Raw genomic sequence first — 15,431 nt, forward strand, 5'->3', positions numbered from 1 at the left:
CTAAGAAAGATGTGGACAAATTGGAATGAGTCAGAAGAGAGCAACAAAAATGATGAAAAGTTTATAAAACCTGAAATATGAGGAAAAGTTTACAGAACTTGGGATATTTAGTTTTGAGAAAAGACATCTAAGGGGGGGAGCTGATAAGTCTTCAACTAAGCTAAGGGATGTTATAAAGAGGATTGTGATCAATTGTTCTCCGTGTCCACTGAAGGTAGAACAAAAAGCAATGGGCTTAATTTGCAGCAAGGCAGATTTAGGTAAGATATTAGGAGAAACTTTCTAACTATAAGCGTAGAGAAGTTCTCAAATAGGCTTCTAAGGTAGGTTGTGGAATTCCCATCACTGGAAGTTTTTAACAGTTTGGACAAACACCTGTCAGGGATGGTCTAGGAAAGTTTACTCGGTCCTGCCTTAGAGGTCCCTTTTAGCCCTGCATTTCAATGAGCATTTTCAGATACTCATCAATTAGAGAATTACTCACATAACTGGACATAAAACCACCACCTCATAGAGTTGTTGTGACAGTATATAAAGTCCCTTGAGATCCTTGGTTAAAAGGTGCTATGAAGTGGTTAATGTACAAAACTCTGAGATAGTTACTCCTGAGAAAATTCTGTACCAAAAATTTAAAAATTCTGCACACAATATTTTAAAATTCTGCAAAATTCTTCATATTTTGTTCATCAAAATAACACAACATAATCACAACAGTTTCAATTATTTTGGTAATGTATTTCAATATCTATCAGCAATTATGTCTGTAACGATACAGGCAACGAAAAAGATTCCCCCAGGAGTAGAGAGTTAAAGAAACCCCTATTACAATCCAATTCCTGTTTCTCTGATATGCTTTTGTTGAGCACCTCAGTCTGAGTGTGTTACACATGCCAGCTGGGCACACCTTGGGGAAAAACTCTGCCTCCAGTCTCAGTCATCCATGTTCCAGAGCCTAGCCACTAGCACAGACACCCTAACCCCCTCCCTCCAAAGCCCAGACATGGTGCACCCCTGAGTCCAGACACTCGTATCCACTACTCCCAAGGGCTCAGCCACAGGGTGCCCCCTAGCCCAGATAACCACACCTCCTACCCCCTGAAACCAAGGATCCAGAGAGAGAAACAGCCTGAGGTTGGGTCATGGGTTTGTATGGAGTTTCCTGCAAACCACTCCTTCTTTCAGGGCATGCCGGGAACTGCAGCTCCCTGGAACCCTGCAGCTCCTCCTCACCTTCCTCCTCTCCTTGGCATTGTCCTGTATTTGCCAGCTGGAGAGCCAGGCCCTGCTGGGTCTGATGGCCCCTAGTGGTGGCCAGCAGCTCTCCAGCACCAATTCTGTGGGGAGAAATGAAATTCTGCATAGAACATTAATTCTGTGCAAATTCTCCATTGCTCAGTGGCATAGAATTCCCCCAAGACTAGCGATAGTGTCAAATTTACATTGTTTTGTTCCCAAAGATTTGACATGCAAAGTCCAGATATTCATGCTGTTTATTTGGAGTTATGGTAGATCTTCATTTGAGGACATACATATTCTTTAGCAACATCATGTCTCTCTACAGTTTTGCCAATTCTGCTCAATTTTATTGCGCATCTCACCAATTTGAATTTTTCTTAAAGATCCATTTTGGGAGTTATGTGATTACCTGAGACTCCCAGCTTTCATTTTACAAAAATAGTACATTTCTAGCCCTCTTTATTGCTAAGAAGAACTTGAAAAATATCCCCAGTGCACTCTAAAGGCTTAAAACCCAGAAGGCAATTATTTTTTTTAAAGTGTATTATTTTTGTTTGAACACCATGATTTTAAAGCCAGTTATGATTTTTGAGGCCTGACTCATGGTTTTTGAATGTGTGGGATTGGCAATGCTACTTGTACAACATGCACATAGTGCCAGAATATTTACGGTCCCTGCAGATTGTGCAATAAAGAAGGCACAAAAAATCCTTCCCACCTTTAGCTCTTTATGCAGTGTACAGCCACAGTTGCAATCCAAGCATTCCTGTGAGGTGAGGGACTGTTCCTCAGGGGTACCTTGAAGCACAGGAAACCCCTAAAATAGTGGGGGTTAGAGACAAGACTATAGTCCTAGGCCAAAATAGGGAAGTAACAAATAAACATAATGAAAATCACAGTGTATGAATGATTGTCTGGCTATCTGGACTCTCTCCTCAGACCCTACACTACCAGCACTCCCAGCTATCTTTGAGACACCACCGACTTCCTGAGGAAACTAAAATGCATTGGTGATCTTCCTGAAAACACCATCCTGGCCACCTTGAATGTAGAAGCTCTTTACACCAATATTCCACATGAGGATGGACTATAAACTGTCAAGAACAGTATCCCTGATGAGGCCACAGCACACCTGGTGGCTGAGCTTTGTGACTTTGTCCTCACCCACAACTAGTTCAGATTTGGAGACAACTTATACCTTCAAGTCAGAGACACTGTTATGTGTACCCGCATGGCCCCACAGTATGCCAACATTTTTATGGCTGACTTAGAACAATGCTTCCTCAGCTCTCGTACCCTAGTGCCCCTCCTCTACTTGCACTACATTGATGACATCTTCATCATATGGACCCACGGAAAGGAAGTCCTTGAGGAATTCCACCTGGATTTCAACAATTTCCACCCCACCATCAACCCCAGCCTGGACCAGTCCACACAAGAGATCCACTTCCTGGACACTACAGTGCAAATAAGTGATGGTCACATAAACACCACCCCATACTGGAAACCTACTGACCACTATACATACTTACATGCCTCCAGCTTCCATCCAGGACATATCACATAATCCATTGTCTACAGCCAAACCCTAAGATACAACCAAATTTGCTCCAATCCCTCAGACAGAGACAAACACCTACAAGCTCTTTATCAAGCATTCGTAAAACTACAATACCCACCTGGGGAAGTGAGGAAACAGATTGACAGAGCAAGATGGGTACCCAGAAGTAACCTACTACAGGACAGGCTCGACAAGGAAAACAACAGAACACCACTGGCCATCACATAAAGCTCCCATCTAAAACCTCTCCAGCACATTATAAATGATTTTCAACCTATCCTGGAAAACAATCTCTCCCTCTCATAGACGTTGGGGGACAGGCCAGTCCTCACTTACTGACAGACCCCCAACCTGAAGCAAATACTCACCAGCAACTACACACCATACCACAGAAACACTAACCTAGGAACCAATTCCTGTAGCAAACCTTGTTGCCTACTCTGTCCCCATATCTACTCTAGGGACACCATCAGAGGACCCAGCCACATTAGCCACACCATCAAGGGCTCATTCACCTGCATGTCTACTAATGTTATACATGCCATCATCTGCCAGCAATGCTTCTCTGCCATGTACATTGGCCAAACCAGACAGTCCCTATGTAAAAGAATAAATGGACACAAATTGGACATCAGGAATAGTAACATACAAAAGCCAGTAGGAGAACACTTCGATCTCCCTGGACATTCTATAACAGATTTAAAAGTAGCTATACTTGAACAAAAAAACTTCAGAAACAGAGTTCAAAGAGAAACAGCAGAACTAAAATTCATTTGCAAATTAAACACTATTAATTTGGGCTTGAATAGGGACTGGGAGTGGCTGTCTCATTACAAAAGCAGCTTTGCTTCTCCTGGAATCGATGCCTCCTCATCTATTATTGGGAATGGACTATATCCATCCTGATTGAACTGGCCTTGTCAACACTGGTTCTCCACTTCTGAGGCAACTCCCTTCTCTTCATGTGTCATTATATAGTGCCTGCATCTGTAACTTTCACTCCATATATCTGAAGAAGTGAGGTCTTTCGCCACGAACGCTTATGCTCAAATAAATCTGTTAGTTTTTAAGGTGCCACCGGACTCCTTGTTGTTTTTGTGGATACAGCCTAACACAGCTCCCCCCTGACTTGAGTGTATGTACTGAATCTGTAGTGTTTTGAGCCCTCTTTCCCCTTACCCCTAGAATGAAATAAAGCTCAACTTGTAGCAGTGTTTACTGCTTTTCCTAGTTGTTTCATTGACTAACTCCTAGAGAAGGATTATCTTTCATTCACAAATAAAAGAAACAACAAAACTATTCTCTTGCTATGTATTATTCACTCTCATAACTTCACCTGCTACTTATCACCTTTCTTGAACTGTTGAGTCATATCTGTTCCATTATCCTCTGGCAGTGTATTGTTTAGGATGTAATGCTCATATACTAACTAATAACTAACTAACTCTTATACTAACTGCTGACGGCCAATGGAAACATTTAAATAAAATCTGATTTGAGCTTCCCACTTAGTTATAGAAAATCATATGGACTTGAAAAATTGAAATAAATATATTTTACAACCAAGTATTTGAAAGTCACTCTCCTTTACTTATCTTCCAAGATGTAAGGTTAGGGCAATATGCTCCCCTTGCAATATATTTCCCCCATTACTTGTGGAGACATCAGTTACTAGGTAAATGCTGAAGCTTGGTTCTAATGTGCCTCTTTCAGTATCATTAGATAGTGCAGCAAAGTAGTGCTGCTCTGTGCTAGTGTAAATGTAATGTTTGCAATAATTATGAATATGATGGGCCCTGTGACTGGCCCCTACATAGCTACAGACCTCTGGTGTGCCTCTGTTGGCAGAAATCAAACCAAACATGCATCTGACGAAGTGGGTATTCACCCACAAAAGCTCATGCTCCAAAATGTCTGTTAGTCTATAAGGTGCAGCAGGATTCTTTGCTGCTTTTGCAAACCAAACAGGACAGGGAGAGATGAGGAGGAGGCAAAGCCACGGGCTCAGCTCTCACTTCACATCTATGTGCTCTGCAGGTTGGGGGCCTGGTGCCAGTGCACCTCCTGAGGCACACCCCACCCTGAACTCTTCTGGGGCAGCACAAATCTGTAGCACCCCTAACCTGGATCCACTGCTAAATGCCACATGTAGGCCCCATATTTCCAATAAAGAATTTGAAATGGTGATGATAAACCAAAAGGACTCCAGCTTCCATTCTTTAGCTATGGATATGGAAGTTACTTTACATGTAAATGCACGAGACAGTCCTTTCTATGCAATGGAGGGAAAAGGGGGAGGAACACAGCTTGAACTGAGAAAGAGAATTTGAAACATGACTTTTCAGCAGCCAGTCAGAATCATCACTAAGTATCCCTTTATCTGTATGCATGGGATCCAGTTCACCATGGCCTTGTACTTCATGTAATCACTTACACCAGTAGAATGTGGATGTAAAACACAACCATTCTGATGTGGTGGCATTTCACACCTAGGTACACTCATTTTTGATTTGCGTAAATGCACAGACAGAGAGGATTTAAGTGTTAAACGGAAGTAAAATTCAATTGGATGGAGATCAGGACAACATTAAACTTACTTATCTTCCAACATACTTGTGGACAGAAATGTTCTGTGCTCAAGTACATCGTCAGTGTTGTTCCAATAAATAAAAAAAAAAAAATTGAGGTTAAATGCTGGCAAGTCCTTTACTGTCTTTCTCAGGGTTATTTGTTTCACCAAGACTGAAGTGTACACAGTACTTTGCATTATATACCCCAACAATATTACTGATGTTCCAGTTCTCTTCGGGAAAGTAAGAGACAACAGGTTTAAATGCAGACAAAGCATAGGGTAATGCATATCCTCCACTTCAGGTACCACGTGAGTCTCAATATCAAAGAACATGAGTCATAACTTGGCCCCCACTGCGGCTGCTTTGCACTAGTCCAGAAGTACAAGGCAACCACAAAGTCAATTTAGTCAGATAGCTAAGGATTCCTCTAGAATAGTGTAAGGCTGGCCAAAACCCATGTCACTTCCTCCAGGACCCTCGGTTTGTGTGTGTAATGTCAGCAAGATTGCCCTTGAGTTCTTACAGTCCTAGGCTGCTGGGATGGCACCCTTTGAGTTTTTGCACCTGGGCACAAGTTAAGCATTGACCTACAGCTGTGTCCCAGCCTGCTTTAAGATCAAGGGAGAAGGTATAAAAAAGGCATACATTCCACTCTATCCACCACCTTGGGTTCTGAGTAAAGCTGGGCTGGAGTGTATGATCTACCCTGATGAAGTGAATATAATGCTCAAAGTCATGCTTTAAACTTCTAAAGTTGTGAATGATATTTTTCAGAGAGAACTGTGTGTTTCTTCAGTGACCATTGTTTACTGTGAAATATTTTAACAAATGGTTCAGTTAGTTGTATCACCCACATGTAATTAATAGTTTTACTCAAGGGCTACATATCTGCAGCAGTGTGAATGTGAGGTGCTTAGCTGTCTTTCAAGTCATCCAACATTCTTGTACCTATGACTTCATACAGCCTTAGTGCAGAAGAAAATGATGGAAGACCCTGAAGCTGATGGAACAGAAGCTGTTAATTCTCTAAATAATGTTCTGTTCTCATGGTGACCAAGCATATATGTAACATATATATGAAAATTTCATATAAATTACATGTTTCATTGGACTTATATGACACAGAATCATAGAATTGTAAGACTGAATGGGAGCTTGAGAGGTCATCTAGTCCAGTCCCCTGCATTCATGGCAGGACTAAGCATTATCTAGACCAGTGCTTCTCAAATTCGGTTGGCTGCTTGTGCAGGGAAAGCCCCTGGCGGGCCGGGCCATTTTGTTTACCTGCCGTGTCTGCAGGTTCAGCCGATCGCAGCTCCCACTGGCCGCAGTTTGCTGCTCCAGGCCAATGGGGGCTGTGGGAAGCGGCGTGGGCCAAGGGTACTGAAGTTAAGCTGGCTGGTCTGTAATTCCCCGAGTTGTCCTTATTTCCCTTTTTATAGATGGGCACTATATTAAGACGGGCCCTTTTCCACTCCTCTGGAATCTTCCCCATCCTCCATGGACCCTTCATATAAACAGTCCACTCATATGTCTAACACATATTAAAATATATATAGAATATTCATAGGTATTAAACATATGTTCTCCACCCATGGATAAACTATTGAAAAAAGTTACATCAATTTACAGATGATTGAAGCAACATTTTTTATTTCCAATATGACCAAGTTTCTGATTCCCATTGGCATAAGACTTATAGCAAAGGTGAACTTAGGCAGTGTTGTGAATCAATCAAAGTGTTAATATATGTAATGACAGTTTTTCAGGTGACACTTCAAAAAGGAACTCAAACTTTCCTTTGTTCATCTTCATTCTCTATGGCTCATGCAAAGTGCTGAATTAACGACGACAGAGACTGATATCTTTCATTTATCCATAGAACATGTAAAGCATGGCTAGTGGCAATGAAAACTTCTTTATACCATCCACTAATATTCATCAGTGCTGATCAGAAGACACCAAAGTCTCTCTGGTGATTATTTCTCTGCTGAGACTTCTAACAAGAATAATATCAACGTTGGCTGTGCTTTTCTGTGTTGTGAACATTTGTCCACTAAGAATTTAACTGAGCCCAGCAACTCATCTCACACAGGCCATTAAATAAGCACATCATTCTGTATTCATTATTCTCCTGTTTAAAAGGTTTCAATCACCCCATCAGTGAGTTAAAACAATACTATGTGATTTACTGATAGGTAATCAATTCACCCATGAAGAGTAGTGAAATACAATTAATCTAAGTAATAGTTCTCAAACAACCCGTAAAATAAAATTTGTTCATGTAAAACTGTTTCTCAAATACTTTTATAGAACAAATACATTCTCAGAGATCAAGGGCTTGTCTACATCAGAAAGTTGCAGCGCTGGTGAGGGAGTTACAGCGCTGCAACTTAGGAGGTGTACACATCTGCAGGGCATCACCAGCGCTGCAACTCCCTGTTTGCAGCGCTGGCCGTACTCCCGTTTTGTCTCAGGTGTAGAGGATCCAGCGCTGGTGATCCAGCGCTGGTAATCAAGTGTAGACACTTACCAGCGCTTTTCTTGACCTCCGTGGAATAAGCAGGTATCCCAGCATACCTGAGGATACCTCTCTGGTAATCAAGAAAACTCCTCTGCCCTGTGCTCACCTGACCCCTCCTTTAAATGCCCCGGGAAATTTCAAAAATCACCTTCCTGTTTGCTCAGCCAGGCGTGGAGTGCAATTAATCAATCAATCATTCAGCGACCATGCCTCCACGCATCAAACGAGCCCCAGCATGGACCAATGCAGAGCTGCAGGATCTAATTAGTGTGTGGGGAGATGAGGCTGTTCAAACACAGCTGCGCTCCAGAAGGAGAAACTATGATACCTATGGTCAGATATCGCAGTCCATGATGAGAAGGGGCCACGAACGGGACGCCTTGCAATGCAGAGTCAAAATTAAGGAGCTGAGGAGTGCATACTGCAAAGCCCATGAGGGAAACCGACGCTCAGGAGCTGCCCCCACAACCTGCAGGTTTTACAAGGAGCTGGATGCCATACTTGGGTGTGACCCCACCGTGAATCCTAGGAGCACGATGGAGAGTTCAGAGCAGGGAGAAGTGGGGGATGGTGTAGAGGATGAATACAGTGATGCTACTGGCGTGGAGGGAGACACCCCGGAGTCTCAGGACACATGCAGCCAGGAGCTCTTCTCCAGCCCTGAGGAGACTAGCCAGTCGCAGCAACTGGAAGCGGACGTTGATGAGGAAGCTGAGGATCGTGCTCGTGGTAAGTAGATTGCAATGTTTTGGGAGAGGAGGATTTTCGTTATGGCTGCCTGCATGCATGCCTAAACGTGGAATAGCCCATTGATGTGATCTATGACATCTGTGTAATCTGCCTGAGTAATCTCTTGAAAAGTTGCAGCTAGAGCTTGGGCAATGTGCTTTCTCAAGTTTATAGGGAGAGCCACCGTGGTCCCTGTCCCGGTCAGGCTAACTCGTCCGATCCACTGTGCAGCGAGGGGTGCGGGGACCATGGCTGCACACAGGCAAGCTGCATAGGGGCCAGGGCGGTATCCACATTCCTGTAGAAGACCCTCCCTCTCTTCCTTGGTAACACGCAGCAGTGATATGTCTGGCATTATGAAAGCCTGTGGATAGTTTAGGGATAATTGAGGGCAGGGAGCTAGATTCACGGCTCCCCAGCCCAAGGCGCTCTGTTTCCCCTCCCCCAATCACCCCCCCCGCCCTTCCCAGCACATAGGCATCCACGCGGTGTGCTCTGTTCTTCCCCCGGCCCCCCTTCCAAGCAGGCACCCTGCCCTGCGGTGTGCTCTGTTCTTCCCATAGCCAGCAGTCCAAGCAGGCACCCTGCCCCGCAGTGTGCTCTGTTCTTCCCACAGCCCCCCTTCCAAGCAGGCACCCTGCCCCGCGGTGTGCTCTGTTCTTCCCCCTTCCAAGCAGGCACCCTGCTTCGCGGTGTGCTCTGTTCTTCCCACAGCCAGCAGTCCAAGCAGGCACCCTACCCCGCGGTGTGCTCTGTTCTTCCCATAGCCAGCAGTCCAAGCAGGCACCCTGCCCCGCGGTGTGCTCTGTTCTTCCCACAGCCCCCCTTCCAAGCAGGCACCCTGCCCCGCGGTGTGCTCTGTTCTTCCCATAGCCAGCAGTCCAAGCAGGCACCCTGCCCCGCGGTGTGCTCTGTTCTTCCCCCAGCCCCCCTTCCAAGCAGGCACCCTGCCCCGCGGTGTGCTCTGTTCTTCCCATAGCCAGCAGTCCAAGCAGGCACCCTGCCCCGCGGTGTGCTCTGTTCTTCCCCCAGCCCCCCTTCCAAGCAGGCACCCTGCCCCGCGGTGTGCTCTGTTCTTCCCCCAGCCCCCCTTCCAAGCAGGCACCCTGCTTCGCGGTGTGCTCTGTTCTTCCCATAGCCAGCAGTCCAAGCAGGCACCCTGCCCCGCGGTGTGCTCTGTTCTTCCCACAGCCAGCAGTCCAAGCAGGCACTCATCCCCGCGGTGTGCTCTGTTCTTCCCACAGCCCCCCTTCCAAGCAGGCATCCTGCCCCGCGGTGTGCTCTGTTCTTCCCATAGCCAGCAGTCCAAGCAGGCACCCTGCCCCGCGGTGTGCTCTGTTCTTCCCCCAGCCCCCCTTCCAAGCAGGCACCCTGCTTCGCGGTGTGCTCTGTTCTTCCCATAGCCAGCAGTCCAAGCAGGCACCCTGCCCCGTGGTGTGCTCTGTTCTTCCCACAGCCAGCAGTCCAAGCAGGCACTCATCCCCGCGGTGTGCTCTGTTCTTCCCACAGCCCCCCTTCCAAGCAGGCATCCTGCCCCGCGGTGTGCTCTGTTCTTCCCATAACCAGCAGTCCAAGCAGGCACCCTGCCCCGCGGTGTGCTCTGTTCTTCCCACAGCCCCCCTTCCAAGCAGGCACCCTGCCCCGCGGTGTGCTCTGTTCTTCCCCCAGCCCCCCTTCCAAGCAGGCACCCTGCTTCGTGGTGTGCTCTATTCTTCCCATAGCCAGCAGTCCAAGCAGGCACCCTGCCCCGCGGTGTGCTCTGTTCTTCCCCCAGCCCCCCTTCCAAGCAGGCACCCTGCTTCGCGGTGTGCTCTGTTCTTCCCATAGCCAGCAGTCCAAGCAGGCACCCTGCCCCGCGGTGTGCTCTGTTCTTCCCACAGCCAGCAGTCCAAGCAGGCACCCTGCCCCGCGGTGTGCTCTGTTCTTCCCCCAGCCCCCCTTCCAAGCAGGCACCCTGCTTCGCGGTGTGCTCTGTTCTTCCCCCAGCCAGCAGTCCAAGCAGGCACTCATCCCTGTGGTGTGCTCTGTTCTTCCCCCAGCCCCCCTTCCAAGCAGGAACCAAGGCATCCCACTAACATGGGAGAAATTTTAGCAAAAGTACTCACCCCATTGCTCGACATGACTTAGCTTTCTTGACCTCTACAGTGTTATGTGAGGTATGTGAGAGGGTTGCTACCTAAAGTTTCAAATGTCCTTCAAAATTTGATAATAAACAATGATGCCCCTGTGTATTACATGTCTCTATCTCTATTTTTTCTAGGGAACTCGAGTAATGCAGCTGTATCACCGGCCTCACGTAGATTACAGAACTTGAGGCGCAATCCTAGGAAATCAAAAGAGGAATTGATCAAGACCGTTCTGAACCACTACAACAGGGAAAGCAGGAAGACTGAGGAATGGAGAAATACTGTACATGAATGGAGGCAGAGAGAAAGCAGGAGACAGGAATTGTCTGCCAAAAAAATAGCCAGGCAGATGATGAGACTCCTGTCTCGCCAAACCAAGTCTTTTGAGTCTCTTGTAGCCATGCAGACAAATATATACCGTGATAGCCCACAGCCTTCCCAAAGCATTGTTCCTTGTCCCCCTGTGTATCCTCAAAACAGCTTTCTGCAGCAGCCAGTTCCTTATTATCACCAGCTGCCCCCAACACCTATAAGATCACCTACTAACCAAGATATCTATAATTCTTACCCAGTGCACTCCGCCCCCATCATTCTGCAGCAAAGTAATGGTGAGTTGCATCAGACAGTGACAATTGAGTAAAATAGGACATAGTAAAACCTCTGAATGTACTGTGAGCCACCCATACCCCCTTGCATGTTTTTTACTGTATGACAAATAAAAGGTTTTGGTTTGTATTTCTTTCAATATGTTTAATTGGTGCTAGAAATGGTAAATTATACACAGCAAGGTAAAGCAAAGCACAACACATGCATCAAACATTACTGCTGGCTCTCAGCATCAAATTGCTCCCTTATAGCATCCCTAATCCTTGAAGCCCTTTCCTGGGCCTCCCTATTAGCCCTGCTCTCTGGCTGAGCAAACTCATTCTCCAAGCATCTAACCTCGGAGGTCCATTCCTCACTGAACCTTTCACCCTTCCCTTCACAAATATTATGGAGGGTGCAGCACGCGGCTATAACAGCGGTTATGCTGCTTTCCATCAAATCTAGCTTCCCATAGAGACTGCGCCAGCGAGCTTTCAAACGGCCAAAAGCACGCTCCACAGTCATTCTACACCGGCTCAACCTGTAGTTGAACCGTTCCTTGCTCCTGTCAAGCTTCCCTGTATATGGTTTCATGAGCCATGGCATTAATGGGTAAGCGGGGTCTCCCAGAATCACAATGGGCATTTCCACGTCCCCTATTGTTATCTTGTGATCTGGGAAAAAGGTCCCGGCCCTAAGCCTCCTGAACAGGGCACTGTTCCTAAATATGCGTGCATCGTGCACCTTTCCAGGCCATCCAGAGTAAATGTCAGTGAAATGCCCACGGTGATCCACAAGCGCTTGCAGAACCACGGAGAAGTACCCCTTGCGATTAATATACTCTGATGCCAGGTGGGGTGGAGAGATAATAGGAATATGCATCCCATCTACTGCCCCTCCACAGTTAGGGAACCCCATTTCTGCAAAGCCATCTAAAATGTCCTGCACATTCCCAAGAGTCACGGTTCTTCTTGTCAGTGTTCGATTAATGGCCCTGCAAACTTGCATCAGCACCATTCCAACGGTGGACTTTCCCACTCCGAACTGGTTCGCCACCGATCGGAAACAGTCTGGAGTTGCCAGCTTCCAGATTGCAATAGCCACCCGCTTCTCCACAGAAAGGGCATCTCTAAATCTCGTGTTCATGCGCCGCAGGTTGGGGGCGAGATCATCACAAAGTGCCATGAAAGTGGCTTTCCTCATACGAAAGTTCTGCAGCCACTCCTCGTCATCCCATGATTGCAGGACGATGTGATCCCACCACTCAGTGCTGGTTTCCCGAGCCCAAACGCGCCGGTCCACGGAGCAGAGCACGTCTGTTACTGCCACTAGCAATGTACTGTCTGCACATTGATGCGATTCACTATCATCGTCTGACTCCTCAATGTCACTCTCACTCACATTTAGCAGCTGAAGGAATAGCTCCACAGCCAGGCGAGATGTGCTGGCAATAGTCATTAGTAAGGTATTCAGTAGCTGAGGATCCATTCTTGAAAGATAATGCAGAAAAAGCGCTGTAGAGTCACAATGCTGCCACAGTGCTCCGCATGTGTACCAAAGCAACGCTGGCCGTTGGAACAGGAACAGGAAGCAGAAGGACAATCACACTTCCTTCCCCTTCCCACAAGCCCCAGCGCCGCTGTGGGACGAGGTGCTCTGTGGGATAGCCGCCCACAATGCATCACTCCCAACAGCGCTGCAGTGTGGCCACATCTAACAGCACTTGCAGCGCTGCTAGCTGTAAGTGTGGACACTCTGCAGCGCTGGCCCTATACAGCTGTACTAATACAGCTGTAACAACCAGCGCTGCAAAATTTTAGATGTAGACATGGCCCAAGACTGAATTGTGGACTCCTGAAAGGAATAAAAGCTAAATTCGCAGTAGATATTATTCTCTATGAATAATTCAACAAATTCTTTTCACAGGACACTTCTCTCAGCTGGTTTTTGTATGAGTACTTCAAAGAATTAGGGTGTGAATTGACTCAATGCAATGTTGATCTGGATTCTAGAAGAATTTGCTGTTCTCCATGAAGCAGTGACATTTGAGAAATGCACGTTTTACTTTTTTCTCTTGAGAATGTTTCTTTGAAAATTAGGATATTTTATTGAGCTCAGATGCAGCAGGAAAATTTTCATGTTGGTTTTCATTACTAGAAAAATTCACGCTGAATCACAGGATTCCTGATATTCCACTCACATGCTGTATCATCATGAATCATTGAAATCTTTCACTTTTGTTTCTAACAGCATATGTGGGCACTTTAAGGCCAATGAAAAAATGTGCAAGTGAGGAAAATCCCACAATAGCATTTCCGTTTTTCTTTTTATTTCCCCTTCCCCCTCATTAAAACCTCTCACTGAGAAAAGGAAGTCATTTTTTTTTCTTGGCGTCAAATTTGGATAAGCCTGAGTTATGCTGGAGCTAACTGCTAGCAGCTGAGTTCCAGAGTGATGTATAAACAGAGTTCAAAGACAGAAATAAATTTACAAATGCATTGTTAACATAGTTTCTTTTACCACCACTGTATTTTATGTATTAATCTGAGCAATGGAGCTCTTTTCTGCAGCTGTGGCCCCTGTTTTAAAAACTAACTGAAATAGTAAGAATAATTTCTGAAACCAGTAATGGGGCCTTATGGAGACAGCATGGATTAGGATTGGCTTGGCATTGCTTCATACATCTTCCTTTATTTGTATTCACATCACATTGCAGGCATTTGCAACTTTTTCTGTTCTGTCAAAACAACTGTTTTCCATGTATTACCAATGATGCTTCACTGAAGCCCAGGCTGGACAGTACGTTAGCCATTGTGGGAAGAGTATGTCATGGGCTCACATGCAAGCTAGCCAAGTTTAATATAGTGCCAAACATCACTATCCCTTAATCTGGATAAATATCCTTTATTTTCACGTGAAAATCAAAGATGTGAGAGATAATAATGACTTAGTCTGAAACTGTCTGGAAGTTTGTTTCAGTTCCAAGAAGCACCCAAGTGGTGGATACTTATCCAAAATCTATCTAAATTAAATCTTTCAGTGTGTAAATTTGGACTTCAGAGATGTACTGATCTTTACAACTCCTTTGCTTTATCATGTGTAAGTATTACTGCTATTCCAAATATGCTGATTAAACCTCCATACCACAGCATCACACTTTCTTTCTTGTACATGGCATATATGAAGAAAATTCTGTAGTGGATATTCTCTACTATTTCCTGCCTTAAGCAATGAATTCCATTGAATAGTATTCATGTAGTTAAAACAAACAAACCGAAAAACTTGCTTCCCATGGGTGAGGTGGGATTTTAAAGTTCCAGAGAGAGAGAGAAAGAAAATATTTGTGCCTGTTCATGGGAGCATCAGTTGAGAAGGGAAATAGGGAACAATATTTTTCCTTTTAATAGGAGAAGTCTCGTTTTCCTGAATTACACTGGGGTAAATCAAAACTCATTCCACTGAGGTTCAAGAAAACACACATCAATGTAACACACTCAAAAATGAGAGGAGAATCAAGTACTGTAGTGCAATCTCAAGAAATTCATTTCTAGAATAACTACTCTGACATCTGAATTCTACCAGATGCGCTTGGGAGGTGGCCATTGCTCCATAGTCATTGCTCTGAGATGAAGGGACCAGGTATTTGAGCTACCATTACACTCTTTCCCAAAGCACAACCTTATCATTTCAGCCTGGAGGGATGGAGGTTTAAAGTAGTGCAAATATCTGGGTCTCCCATGATGCAATGATCCACCAGACCACCAAATATTTCTTTTTTCATAAGAATGAGTTTGCTTTTTAATCAAGTGGAATTCTCTAGAAGTGGAAGAGAAAGTATTTTTAATTAATAAAAATCAAACACTGCCCTGAGAGGTTGGGTTTGTGGGCTTTAATGTAAATTCTTCTTTTGGATCCACATAGATCTCTTTGACTTCACCAGGAACAACAGAAGCTCATCTAAGCATATGATACAATTACAATTATTTTTATTTATAATAATCAGCATAGTTCACAGAGCTATTTCATATCACAGAATAAAGAGTCAATGTGTCTTCTCCATTTCTTAAACATTTTCACACCTGACTGTGGCTTGTTGC

The sequence above is a fragment of the Gopherus evgoodei genome, chromosome 3 (genome assembly GCF_007399415.2).
Source record: "Gopherus evgoodei ecotype Sinaloan lineage chromosome 3, rGopEvg1_v1.p, whole genome shotgun sequence".
Lineage (NCBI taxonomy): Eukaryota > Metazoa > Chordata > Testudines > Testudinidae > Gopherus > Gopherus evgoodei.